This window comes from Melanerpes formicivorus, unplaced genomic scaffold (genome assembly GCF_026170545.1).
Source record: "Melanerpes formicivorus ecotype bairdi unplaced genomic scaffold, bMelFor1.0.p_v2 SCAF_2, whole genome shotgun sequence".
NCBI classification, from domain to species: Eukaryota; Metazoa; Chordata; class Aves; order Piciformes; family Picidae; genus Melanerpes; species Melanerpes formicivorus.
In genome coordinates this window covers 1,633,787-1,646,461 of record NW_027142354.1, presented here as the reverse complement: position 1 = coordinate 1,646,461, position 12,675 = coordinate 1,633,787, and positions in this window count along the sequence as shown.

The following is a 12,675-nucleotide window of genomic DNA, read 5'->3' as shown; positions in this document are numbered from 1 at the left end:
AAAGCAGGATCACTTAGAATAGTCTGCACAGGAATGCATCCAGGTGGGTTTTGAAAGTCTCCAGAGAAGACGACTCCACAACCCCTCTGGGCTGCCTGTTCCAGTGCTCCGTCACCCAAGCCATTAACCAATAGTGTATATTGATAGCGCTAACTGTATTTATTTCTTTGCCCTAGTGAGTAGTGGTGAGAACTCAAGAAATGCAATAGGATTTATTAGGAGAATGCAGAAATAGAATCTGAAATATTAAATTTAGTTCAAGAATGTTTAACACTGGTTCTAGCAGGCTAAGGATAGCACAATGCTAGATGAAGGAAGAAGTTCTCTAGAAGAGGAGCATGAACACAAGGCTGGGATCATTACAGAGAATCGGGATGGGAAGACAAACAGGGCTGGTGAGCTTGCCTGATGAAAGCTGAAAAAGGAAAAAGGGTGAAACTGAATATTCAGAGGGAAAGACCGTGCAGGAGTGACAGGCACAGCCACCCCAAAACGAACACACATGAGCAGATTCAATCAAAACCAGCTAATTGCTCTCTCGGTGCTAGAGATCAAACTCACAGATGGAACGCACTTCTTTTTTTTGCAGTGTTTCAAAAATGTCTTTGCTGTTGGTGAAATTCCATGAACTGTTTTCATGAGGAACCTAAGACAAATATAAAGGGAGCAGTCCCAAATTTCTTATGCAGTCTGCTTTGCAACTGCATAGGGATAGAACACTGTTCACAAAGAAGGTCTCCTCCACTCCGAAGGCTGCAAGCCTGCCTGTAGCTTGGGACTGAACTGAAATATTTTGGGGATGGGGATGGGGGGGGGGGGGGGGGGGGGAAGGGAGGAGAATGAAAACCAAACCACAAGCAAATAGAAAACTTTAAAAAGGCAGGATGTGATGGGGAGGGGCGGAAGGAATGGCTTGTGCAAGTCATATAAAGATTTTGGTCAATGTTCAGCCAAACCGCAATGGAAAATCAAGATGGTGTACCAACAGTCTTTCAATACCATTTCAGTAGATTATCTTCAGCTTTGGGATTCTGTGCCCATGTCCACCTCACCTCTTACTTTTTTGTCTCACCTGTATAGAGTCATAGAATTGCAGTATATTCTTTCTTTAAAGGAGACGCGTCAGGCATTACAGAGACGGGGTATGTGGCTCAGCGTTCTGACTAGCAAGCGCCTTGCTGCCTGCCATGGGAAAGCAGCAGTAGAGTGACTTTGGGAAGAGCAGGATATTTGTTTCCGGCGGCAGTTAAAGCTGCCAACGCCTGGCGAACACATGCCTTAGGCTGCCACCGCATGGTGAGAGCAGGGAATGAGGGAGAGAGCCTGCGTCGTCGGCAGTTTCCCCTGGCGTCGTGCTGTTCCCTGAGATTTTACTGAAAGTAACTTCTTTTCAAATCTGAAGGGGAAAACAAAACAAAACAAAACACCTGAGCAACTCTATTTGCTTTACCGGCTATCAGTTCACGTCTCTCAGAAGCTCTTTGAGGCCATTGCTTTGCTTTATTATTTTTTCCCTACGGTGGTTCGTTATGCCAAGTTAGTAAAAATTAAAACCAAGGCAGAATTAGTTCTCAAAACAATTTTTGCAGATTCATTTGGTTGCCCTGCTTCAGTGTTAAGACTTTCATCTGTTGCTCTAAGTCCTAGCTGATGTTTCTTAGCCTGTATGTAGCAACTAGAAACTAAACGATAATCTTCAACTCTACCACAACATTTCTTTTGTTGACACTCTGCAAGCAAATAAGGAAACCTCTTTGGGATGCTAACATTTCAAATTTTAGTGTAGATTTTTCTATAGTAATATTTGTATGAGGAAAAGCCTGCTGTTAGTTCCCCATAGGTGTCATTTGGAAACAACAAAACCGATTCTGAACCTGTTTTGACACTAAGTGAAGACATATTTCCCCCTTGGATGCAGTTGCTGGGAGAAATTTTAGGGTTGTGGGGTGTTAAACTCCAAGCTGGAAGCAGTGCCCCGGATTAGAACATACCAGACATTTGAAAAGATTCGTGAATTTCAGTGGCCTTTTAGTGCTTGGTAACAGAAATCAAGAGCTTGAATTTACACATAATCTTAAAACAAGCCCTTGCCACGGTTCAGATTTCCCCTGCTCACAAATTCCTCCTTCAGCGGCTCCCAGCTTACATCCCAGCTCTGTGGGTGGAAGTGCAGGAAAATCTCCTTCTGGCTCCGAGCGAGTCACAGACCTACACTTGCAGGGGAGATTTTAATGTCATTTAATTTCATTTTTCATATTACTGCATAAAGAAATGCATTTAATTGCATTGTTTTTGGGGTTTTTTTTAATAGCAATATAAAATGCAAACAACATCAGGGTGGCAGGGGGGAGAAGAAATTATTTGACTTCAAGTTACACCTTGTTCTCCATTAGTCTAAAAAATACTGTTCAGCAGCTCATTTCTATCAGTATAACTGTGGAGTAAATCCTCTAAATGTGGTGGAGATATTTTCTTTCCAAATGAATGTGATGTACTTCAAGACCTTTAGCATGGAATATAGTTAAGGAAAAGAATAAACCACACATTATGTCCCCCATTTAAATATCTTACGTTAGAGCTTTCCCTATCACAACGTAGTTGCTTATGAGCAAATATTTTGGTTGATGTTTTGAAAACGTTTAAACATGTGATGGAAATGCACAAGACAGAACATTTTCCATTGCCTTTGGTTCCTTTTTCTCCATCAAGCACGTTGCAAACTATGCTGTCCCTGACAGAGATACAGATTTTTTCCAAGCTGCCCCTCCAGCCCATATGCCTGTACCTATAAACAGCCGTCTAAATTGGATCCTCAACGCATCTTCTTCTAGACCTTGAAGTCTCATTTGGCATTTTAACAGAAACATCATGTCAACAAATATGTATAAACCTCATGTTTTAAAAAGCTGAGCTCTGACCTGCTGTGCAAGGAGCTGTTGCAGGGAGTACACCCAGGCACTTACAGCTCAGTGCGTTTCAGCTGCTCCCAGCGCTGAGCTTGTCCTGTTAAAATCTACCAGGCAGCTTCTCTGCAAAAAAAAACCCTAAAAAGACCATGTTTGACCTGAGGTGTTTCTAAACTTCAAAAAGCTGTCATTTTTCTTTTGTTCTTGTCTCATAATCTGAATTATTTGCTATTAAAAGTTACAGAGTTGAGCAGGACCTGATGAAACTTTAAAATAAATGAATAGATGCATAGTAACCCTGATGTAGCTCGGCTTCAATCTTGCATTGTCAAAGCTAAGCAAGATGACAAACAAGCGAAGGATGACATAAAGCCAGACCCAAGAACTTTCTTGTCTCATTTCAGTTGAGACCAAAGTTTTAATAAGGAATTAAAGTCATTAAAATCACAACAACTCCTCGTCCCCAGATCTCACGAGCATTCAGATCAAGGTGCTCTGTGCCTGCTGACTCTCCAAAGCAGTGGAAGGGGAAAATAAAACAACTCCTCTTGAAGGTTGACAAAGAGGGCTGGCTGCCCAAACACTTGAACTGGTTTTCCCTCATGTGAAAATGAAGTGTTTCTTCTCATCTTCTCATTTTAGGAAAATGGAATGAGAGCAGAAGTAACTGGCGTTCCAAGAGTAAAAAGAGCCACATCCACTTCTAAGACACAGTGTTCAAACAGAACATTTGAATAATGTTTTAAATTAAAACCACATAACGAAAACTACAGCATCTTAGATATTAAGGCTTCGGAAGTGGGAGAAGTAACAGCCAAGCACACTCTTAGCAAATACCAGGGAGGCATGAGGCTCTCTAACGGCTTCACTCTCCTCCAGCTCTGTCCCAAAGTACCCGAAACCTCAAAGTCTCCGGGTACCACACAGCAGTGCCCATCTAAGCAGCTATAAATGCTTAACCTGCTTTAGGCAGCAGGAAATGTGCCTTAGCCCCTTCCACAGCTATGATTTCACGGCAAGAGCAGGAAAGCCCAGTGGCAAAGTAGCTAATGCTCCAGTCACGTTCTTCAGAGAGCAGGGAAGCGTAAGTGGAGAAGGCAGTCTGTCAATGTCCAAAATGCCAAAAGTCATATCCCACTTCCCCCTGCTTTGGGACACCAGGCACGGGTGGTGACAAGCAAGCTCTGTGCACCTGAGCTGGTTTCCTGCCAAGCGATGATCCGGGGCTGTTCAAACCAAAACTGAAACGAGTTCAGTTACTGTCACAGTTCCTTACCCTAACACAACTGACCCTGCGTGAATTCAGTATCCTGCTCTTAGTGCTCAAAGAATAAAAAAACCCAAAAGGGGGGGAAGGGGGGGAGGATTTCCAGACCCTGAAAAGAAATGTGAAATATTGCCGTGTCCACATGATGAATTTCATGCCTGATGCGGAAGTCTACCTACTGCAATTTACCTTCTGCCTGGGACACATTATCTCTGCGCAGAGGAGCAGCCCAAGACTTAAGCACTTCTTAAAACTTCCAAAAAAACTGATTAAGAGGGAGTTAAGCAGTTTATAGGTCTTGTGGGGCTTTGCTACACATGGCTGAATTTTAAGTTCACAGTGGCCTCCAGACAAAAGTTCAGCTGTGTTTTAGATCTCTCTCTCTCTCTCTTCTTTTTTTTTCCCTCTAAATAATTTTGCTTTCCACCCTTTTCCTCAACAAGCCTTGGAATAATGAGATGAAAAAGGCATCACCGTTTTTTCATACCCTTCTGGGCACAGCGCGTGTCCCACATCTAGCACTTGGTACATCAGATCACTCTTTTGCTCTTTTCCTCCTCAAAAAAACCCCACAACCCTATGTGGGGTTTAATTGTTTGTCTCACTGCAAGCGAAAAATAAACTAAAAAGGCACAGAAGGTTGGCTGGATTGTGAAAATTTACAACTCCAAGTCCTGTTTCAACAGTCCACCATCCTCCCTTCCCCTAGAGAAACCTTTGCTTTTAAAACCTACCTCATCAGTATTGGACGTCTGCAAGCATCTGGAGGGGCAAGTAGGAAAAACTGTGTCCAGCTCCTCTTCACAAATCAGTATAAGTTTGACTACTAGTTTGCTTAAAATTAAAATAGACGTTAGAAGGAATTTTTAATGTTGTCTTTCTTTCTTTCTTTCTTTCTTTCTTTCTTTCTTTCTTTCTTTCTTTCTTTCTTTCTTTCTTTCTTTCTTTCTTTCTTTCTTTCTTTCTTTCTTTCTTTCTTTCTTCTTTCTTTCTTTCTCTTTCTTTCTTTCTCTCTCTCTTTCCTTCCTTCCTTCCTTCCTTCCTTCCTTCCTTCCTTCCTTCCTTCCTTCCTTCCTTCCTTCCTTCCTTCCTTCCTTCCTTTCTTTCTCTTTCTTTCTCTCCTCTTTCTTTTCTTTCTTTCTTTCTTTCTTTCTTTTCTTTCTTTCTTTCTTTCTTTCTTTCTTTCTTTCTTTCTTTCTTTCTTTCTTTCTTTCTTTCTTTCTCTTTCTTTCTTTCCTTCTTTCTTTCTTTCTTTCTTTCTTTCTTTCTTTCTTTCTTTCTTTCTTTCTTTCTTTCTTTCTTTCTTTCTTTCTTTTCTTTCTCTTTCTCTCTCTCTCTTCTTTCTTTCTTTCTTTCTTTCTCTCTTTCTTTCTCTCTTTCTTTCTCTCTTTCTTTCCTTCTCTCTTTCCTTCTCTCTTTCTTTCCTTTCTCTCTTTCTTTCCTTTCTCTTTCTTTCCTTTCTCTCTTTCTTTCCTTTCTCTCTTTCTTTCCTTTCTCTTCCTTTCCTTTCTCTCTTTCTTTCCTTTCTCTCTTTATTTCCTTTCTCTCTTTCTTTCCTTTCTCTCTTTCTTTCCTTTCTCTTTCTTTCCTTTCTCTCTTTCTTTCCTTTCTCTTCCTTTCCTTTCTCTTTCTTTCCTTTCTCTCTTTATTTCCTTTCTCTCTTTCTTTCCTTCTCTCTTTCCTTCTCTCTTTCTTTCCTTTCTCTCTTTCTTTCCTTTCTCTTTCTTTCCTTTCTCTCTTTCTTTCCTTTCTCTCTTTCTTTCCTTTCTCTCTTTCTTTCCTTTCTCTTCCTTTCCTTTCTCTCTTTCTTTCCTTTCTCTCTTTATTTCCTTTCTCTCTTTCTTTCCTTTCTCTCTTTTCTTTCCTTTCTCTTTCTTTCCTTTCTCTCTTTCTTTCCTTTCTCTCTTTCTTTCCTTTCTCTCTTTCTTTCCTTTCTTTCTTGCCTTTCTCTCTTTCTTTCCTTTCTCTCTTTCTTTCCTTTCTTCCTTTCTTTCCTTTCTCCCTTTCTTTCCTTTCTCTCTTTTTCTTATGCCTCAGTGTACATCTTGCCCAGTCAGTCTCACCTCTACCACATAATACAGATACAGCTGGGATATTATCTGATGGCAGACATGCATTGAAATGACACAGAAAGAAAATATTTGGGAAGAGGTCTTTCTGAAAACTCTTCTTATTATGTAAATTATGAATTGCATAATGAATGTAAGATAGCTGATCTTTGAAGCTGGGTGCATAGAGCTGGGAAAAATCCTCACCCAAAACAAAATGGAAAAAATAAAGAAGCTGTTTTAAAATAGATTTTAAGCCCCAAAATTGAAGGCTTAACTAAAAAAAAACTCTCCTGTATCATAAGAATTCTGAATTCAACTTAAGGCTTATTATTGCCAACCTTCTGTCCAGGGATTTACAAAACAGCTTTTGAAAGAAATAAAGTGAGCTGTATTAGTCTCTTTTTTTCTTCTTTCTTTCTTTCTTTCTTTTCTTTTTTCTTTCTTTCTTTCTTTCTTTCTCTTTCTTTTCTTTCTTTCTTTCTTTCTTTCTTTCTTTCTTTCTTTCTTTCTTTCTTTCTTTCTTTCTTTCTTTCTTTCTTTCTTTCTTCTTTCTTTCTTTCTTTCTTCTCTTTCTTTCTTTCTTTCTTTCTTTCTTTCTTCTTTCTTTCTTTCTTTCTTTCTTTCTTTCTTTCTTTTCTTTCTTTCTCTCTTTCTTTCTGTCTTTCCTTTCTTTCTCTCTTTCTTTCTCTCTTTCTTTCTTTCTTGCTATTTCTTTCTTTTTATTTCTTTCTTGCTCTTTCTTTCTTCCTTTCTCCTTTTCTCTCTCTCTTTCTTTCTTTCTGTTTATTTCTTCCTCTTTTCTTTCTCTTGCTTTCTCTTTCTTTTTCTTTTTCTTTCTCTTTCTCTCTCTTTCTCTCTTTTCTTTCCCTTTCTCTCTCTTTCTCTCTCTCTTTCTCTTTCTTTCTCATTCTGTTTCTTTCTCTTTTTTTTTTCTCTCTCTTTCTCCTTTAGCTGTGAAGTTGCATCTCTTACACTTGCAGCGTCGAGTTTGATGAAGTGTGAGCTACGAACTGCTGTGTGATATAATTTCATGCTACTTTCTTGGACTCCTTCATGTTCTGCCAGTGTTAATTTATGAAACCACATCTCTCACATGATCTAACATTAAAAACCACTCAAATTTTAATAGAAAAATGATAAATTTGGGGGGGTTTTGTTTAAATGACAATTTTTTTTTGTCCCACCATCTCTGTATGGAATTTGAGCTCAGCTTTTTTGTGCTTGTAACCAGTTTAAAATTTCAAAGTTACAGCCACTGTCCGTGAGGCACTCTGGGTTTGCTGCTCTGAAGCCCCCCCACATACTAGCACCACTGTCGCTTCTCTTGAAGACTTGTACAGATGCCCTGAGGCATCTTTCAGCAACAGTATCAGATTTGCTTATAGTGCTGAAGCAAATGTTTTCATGGTCTGTCACCTTGATTTTATTAAAGGTGTTGGGCTAGGCTATTATCCAGGGCTGGAAAAGTCCCCTATAGAGGCTTTCTATTAGGCTGGGAATTTAGAATGGCAAATAATTTTCAGACCATAATAAAATTTTCTTTGTGTGGTACCAGGCAGAGCATTTTCACAATTCACCTAAGCCAGAAAGATGTTCTGAAGTTACTTTAGGCTCTAGATGTTTTCAGTTTGTGCTTCTGTGCCTTAGATTTTGCCCAGGACTTGACTTTGCCTTCCCAGGATCTTTAATTTTCCTGCTGAAGAAAGCACTCCACGCTGGAAAACTCTCCTTCCAAATAGCTGTGTGCCTGACTGAAATGCGTGGCATCATCAAAGCACTCTTTTCATAAACAGACTGATTAATCACTGCTTTAAAGTGAGCATTTGGGGCTTATTCTATAGCTTCGATAAACAATTGTTGGTTCGCTTTTGCTTTGTTTTAGCCACAGTAACATAAATAAGAACAACTTGAGATCAAAGATTTCCTAAGAGCTGTAGGAAATGTAATGTGTGTGCAGGTGCCTTGCTGCACTCTGGAATTGGGAGATTTTGTTGAAAGGAGGCTGGGGTGATGTATTCCAAAGGGCACAGAACTTCTTCAGGAGAAACTGGGATTTTTTTACTGGGGCAAAGTCTGAGGTGCCAAGTTAAAAGCAACTTCTCATTAAAGCTGAGATGTTCTGGTGTACCAACGTAAAGAGCTCAGTTGTCTGCTGTTTATACAGCAAAGGCACAGGGAGTGTGTGCAACAGGACCCACATGCAAAGCAGAGGGATTGTGTGTGGTCTGAGTGGACTTTTTTTTGTCATCCTGTTTGGGAACCAGTTCAGGATCTGTTTCTGTTGGCAGTTTCCTCCTGTTGTGAATATATTAGTGCATTTCTCAAGGCCTCTGTGCAGCTGAAAGGCTAGTAACTTAAGCCTGGAGTATGACAGACAATCATCTTCCATCAGTTCAGACATGGGTGATGGGATGAAAAAGAGGAGATTACATCTCTGAAAACAAAGGGACTAAGGCAGGCCAAGACCAGCCAGGAGGCTGTAATCTCTGTTTTACCATAAATGTACAAAAATGTCTTATCTCTGGCTTTACAAAGTTGTGTGAGAGCAGTCGCATCTCTTGGGCTCACCAGCCAGCTCTAAAGTGGTGGCTCAGGGAAAAGGAAAAAAAAAAATGACAGGAGTGAAAGAAGCAATTTAGGGAAGGAAAAAGAACAAAGAAATAAAAAGAAAACAAAAGAGGCATCTCATATAATCCCAGCAAGAAAATAAAACTCTCTGACCGTCGTTGCTTAACAAGTTATTTTAAACATTTCATTTCACATTAAAAAGAGATCTGCGCAAGATGTCAGGCTTTAAAACACCCAGCCAGTGGAAACACGCAGCACTGCATCCAAATGCCTTGCCTGCTGCCCATGACAATGGATTTTGAAGGTTTCAGATTTATGTTAATTCTTCAACGAGCAAAAGTCAAGTGCCAGCTCCTTGATGCGAACTGCACCGCCAAGGAAATGTGCCACAAACCTCTGCCTCAAGTCCACATCTGCAAATATTTCATACTGAGGAGGGGGAAAGAAAGCAGCTCATACTGGATTTCCATGCAGGAAGGGCATGCTTTGTGTATCTCTTCTGTTAACAGTTTGCTCAGCACCGCCGGGTTTGGGGAAACCATTTCCTGGCAAATGCAGGGACAGCGTCACACAGGTGCGTGGTGAATGCTGCCCCAAGCTGCACCTTCCCTGTCTCTTGGTAGATGTCATCCTTCTGTTTCTCCTCCTCCTCCCTATGTGTTGTTTTTTTCCTCTTCTCTTTCCAGATTTCCAGATTCAGGACTGAAAATGAAGCGTAAATCTTACTGCCTAATAACCACGGCAGTTACTTCAATAAAATGTTACTTAAAAGTCAATGGACTGCACATGTTAAAGACATTAGGGCTGTTAACAGACCATTGTAAAGTAAGCAGAATCTTTAATAACCTGCACATAACGCATACCCTCATGATTTTCAGCACAGGGTAAGCTGCAAGCTTGGGGTCTCTGCGCCAGGGCTCCCAGAAGAAACCACCCCTTGCATTCCTCACCTCACCAGCAGAACAGGACTAGATACAGAGCTGAACACTGAGGCACCCAGATTGGCTTAGAGCACAGCCAAAGCACTTATCTTCCTGAGTTGAAGCGGTGGTCTGGGACTGTGAGAGGGCTTATCTTATTTGAGGGGTAGTGAAAGTCCCTGACTCTCCCTTAGAGCTCAGCCTTGAGCATGGGAAAGGGAGCACTGCTCTTGCCTGGAGGCAACTTCATTCTGACATGGCAGTGTAGGGAGAAATCTTGCCCAGTAAGGTCTGGGGTAGGGAGCAGCAAACTGCTGCTGAGATCAGGGAGGGAGACAGCTCCCACTCCTTTGCTGCTGCCCCACTTCCTCAGCACTGGAAGGTGCTGTTAAAGGCTGTCAAGGGAAGCATCCTCCAAATCAGCGCTATCCTGGCCTCTGAAGCCTTCTGTCCAGTAGGGAATAGTATGTGTTCACAGACCAGCTATGCCTTGGACAAAGAATCATAAAATCATAGAATCAGGCCACATCTTCACTGCCTTATCTGTCTTCTCCCCTTTCTTTTAATTTTTGATCAGAGAGTATTTGCACCCTCAACTTTCCCCCTCCTCCCCCCCAAAAACAAACCCTGAGGCTGGAAAAGATAGCAAATAATTGTAATTTTTATTTTTTTTTTAATGTACTTAAGTGGAAACATTCATAAATAAGCCAGAGGAGGATTTATGCATCAGTCTGAGGTGATCTGCATGTGTGAGCATGAGGCATGCAGCCAAATTTACACAAGCCAGAACATCCACCCCCCTCTCCCCTCCCCACTCACACATACATGCATGTTCTTACCAGTATGACTTCTTACCAGTATAACTTACACCAGCAGCTTCTTTGGCCCTTTTCTAGATGAAAATGTTCAAACTCTATGTGCCTGAGCTGTCATCTCCAACAGCCTTGGAAAGATGAGACAAGTGTTTTATTTTCCCTTTCAATTACCAGGGTTGCACATAGAAATTACAGGTACAAACAAGAGGTCTGTTGGGACACCCCAGCAATACAGAATGCCTCCAGCAAATTACTTTGCTCATTGGCCTCTCTTGTTCAAGAACTCTCCAGGTAGGACTTTCATCAGTTTTTCTTTGACCGCCTCATAGGCTTCATAGTTGGGAAACTGCCCTTATTTTTCACCTGAAGGTTTCCCAGTAATGTGTAGGCCCTTTGTCCCACCTCCAACCCTGCAGTGAACCCCAGTTCTGTTATCACATCATCACACCTTCCCCCTGCCGTCAAATCTGAAACCATAATTCAGTTGTGAGCGCAGGTGACCTACCAACACGTCTCTGTCTTACCACAATCTCTTTTGCTGCTCTCCTCTGACACCTTTCAATGTGCAGCACATTTCATTTGACAGGAGACCTAGAAATGCAGCAACAGATCAGGGCACAGCTCCAAGGAGAGTATGAGATGTAAAGCAGAGGGCTGGCTTTCACATGAGCTGGCTTTGCTTCCTGGCTCTGCTGCAAGTACCATTGGAACACAAGCCCTATGAGGAGAGGCTGAGGGAGCTGGGGTTGCTTAGCCTGGAGAAGAGGAGACTCAGGGGAGACCTTATTGCTCTCTACAACTACCTGAAGGGGGGTTGTAGACAGGCGGATGTTGGTCTCTTCTCCCAGGCAGCCAGCACCAGAAGAAGAGGACACAGTCTCAGGCTGCACCACGGGAGATTTAGGCTGGATGTTAGGAAGAAGTTCTATACAGAGAGAGTGATTGCCCATTGGAATGGGCTGCTTGAGGAGGTGGTGGAGTCACCATCACTGGAGGTGTTCAGGAGGAGACTTGATGGGGTGCTTGGTGCCATGTTGTTTAGGTGGGTTGGATTGGTTGATAGGTTGGACGCAATGATCTTGAAGGTCTCTTCCACCTTGGTTTGGTCTGGTCCATTCTATTCTATTCTATTCTATTCTATTCTATTCTATTCTATTCTATTCTATTCTATTCTATTCTATTCTATTCTGTTCTGTTCTGTTCTAAATAGTCCATTCCCAAGTGTTTTCCAATCAGCATGTGCCTCTTGTAGGAGCTTAGGCAGCCCTCCCCACCTCCTTTTCAGCTGCTCATGCCAGAGGTCTTGAGACCAGCCATGTTCCTCTGCAATCCCCTCAGCCAACACCCTAGCTACATCCAGCCCTGCGTAGCATTAACACTTTCCAAGTTTCTCCTTCTCCAGATGATGTTGTTTTAAAGCAGAGCACTGTAAATATTTTCAAATTCTTTCATGAGTATTTTGAAAGCTGTCTCTCCTATCCCAGGCAATTCTGAACTAATTTTGAGGCAAGGTTTTATAAAGCCCTACATCAAATGCTTGAGTATTTATTATTTGTTATTTATTTTGCCAAATGTCTCAAATGCATCCACAGGCGACAGGCCAGTGCTCTGATGTGTAAGCCAAATACCATAAAGCTGTCTCCATGCAATTTACAGAACTCTTTGATTATGCATGCTTTGGTTATAGTTTTTACTAAGTAATGATCTGGGTAGTTAAATTGCTCTAAAAAGGTTCAGTATTTGTTGGGTTTAAGTACCTCAAGGGTCAATCCATTAATTTTCCATGCTTGATTCTTTAGGTTCTGTGATCTGCAAGTGATGGTTACGGATTTCTGTTCTTTCTCCTGTTCTCTGGTCTCTCCCAAAGACTCTTCCTTGCCTTGATTTTCATAAAGAAAAACACTTGCACAAAACCACGTGGAAGAGTTGAGAGATTCAACAATTTTTGATCTTCTGAGACGAATAGATTTCATGCCTTCTTGTATTTGAGTTTGTGTGTGTCCAGTTCTGGGCCCCTCAGTTTAGGAAGGATGTTGACTTGCTGGAACGAGTCCAGAGAAGAGCAACAAAGTTGGTGAGGGGCTTGGAACACAAGCCCTATGAGGAGAGGCTGAGGGAGCTGGGGCTGCTCAGCCTGGAGAAGAGGAG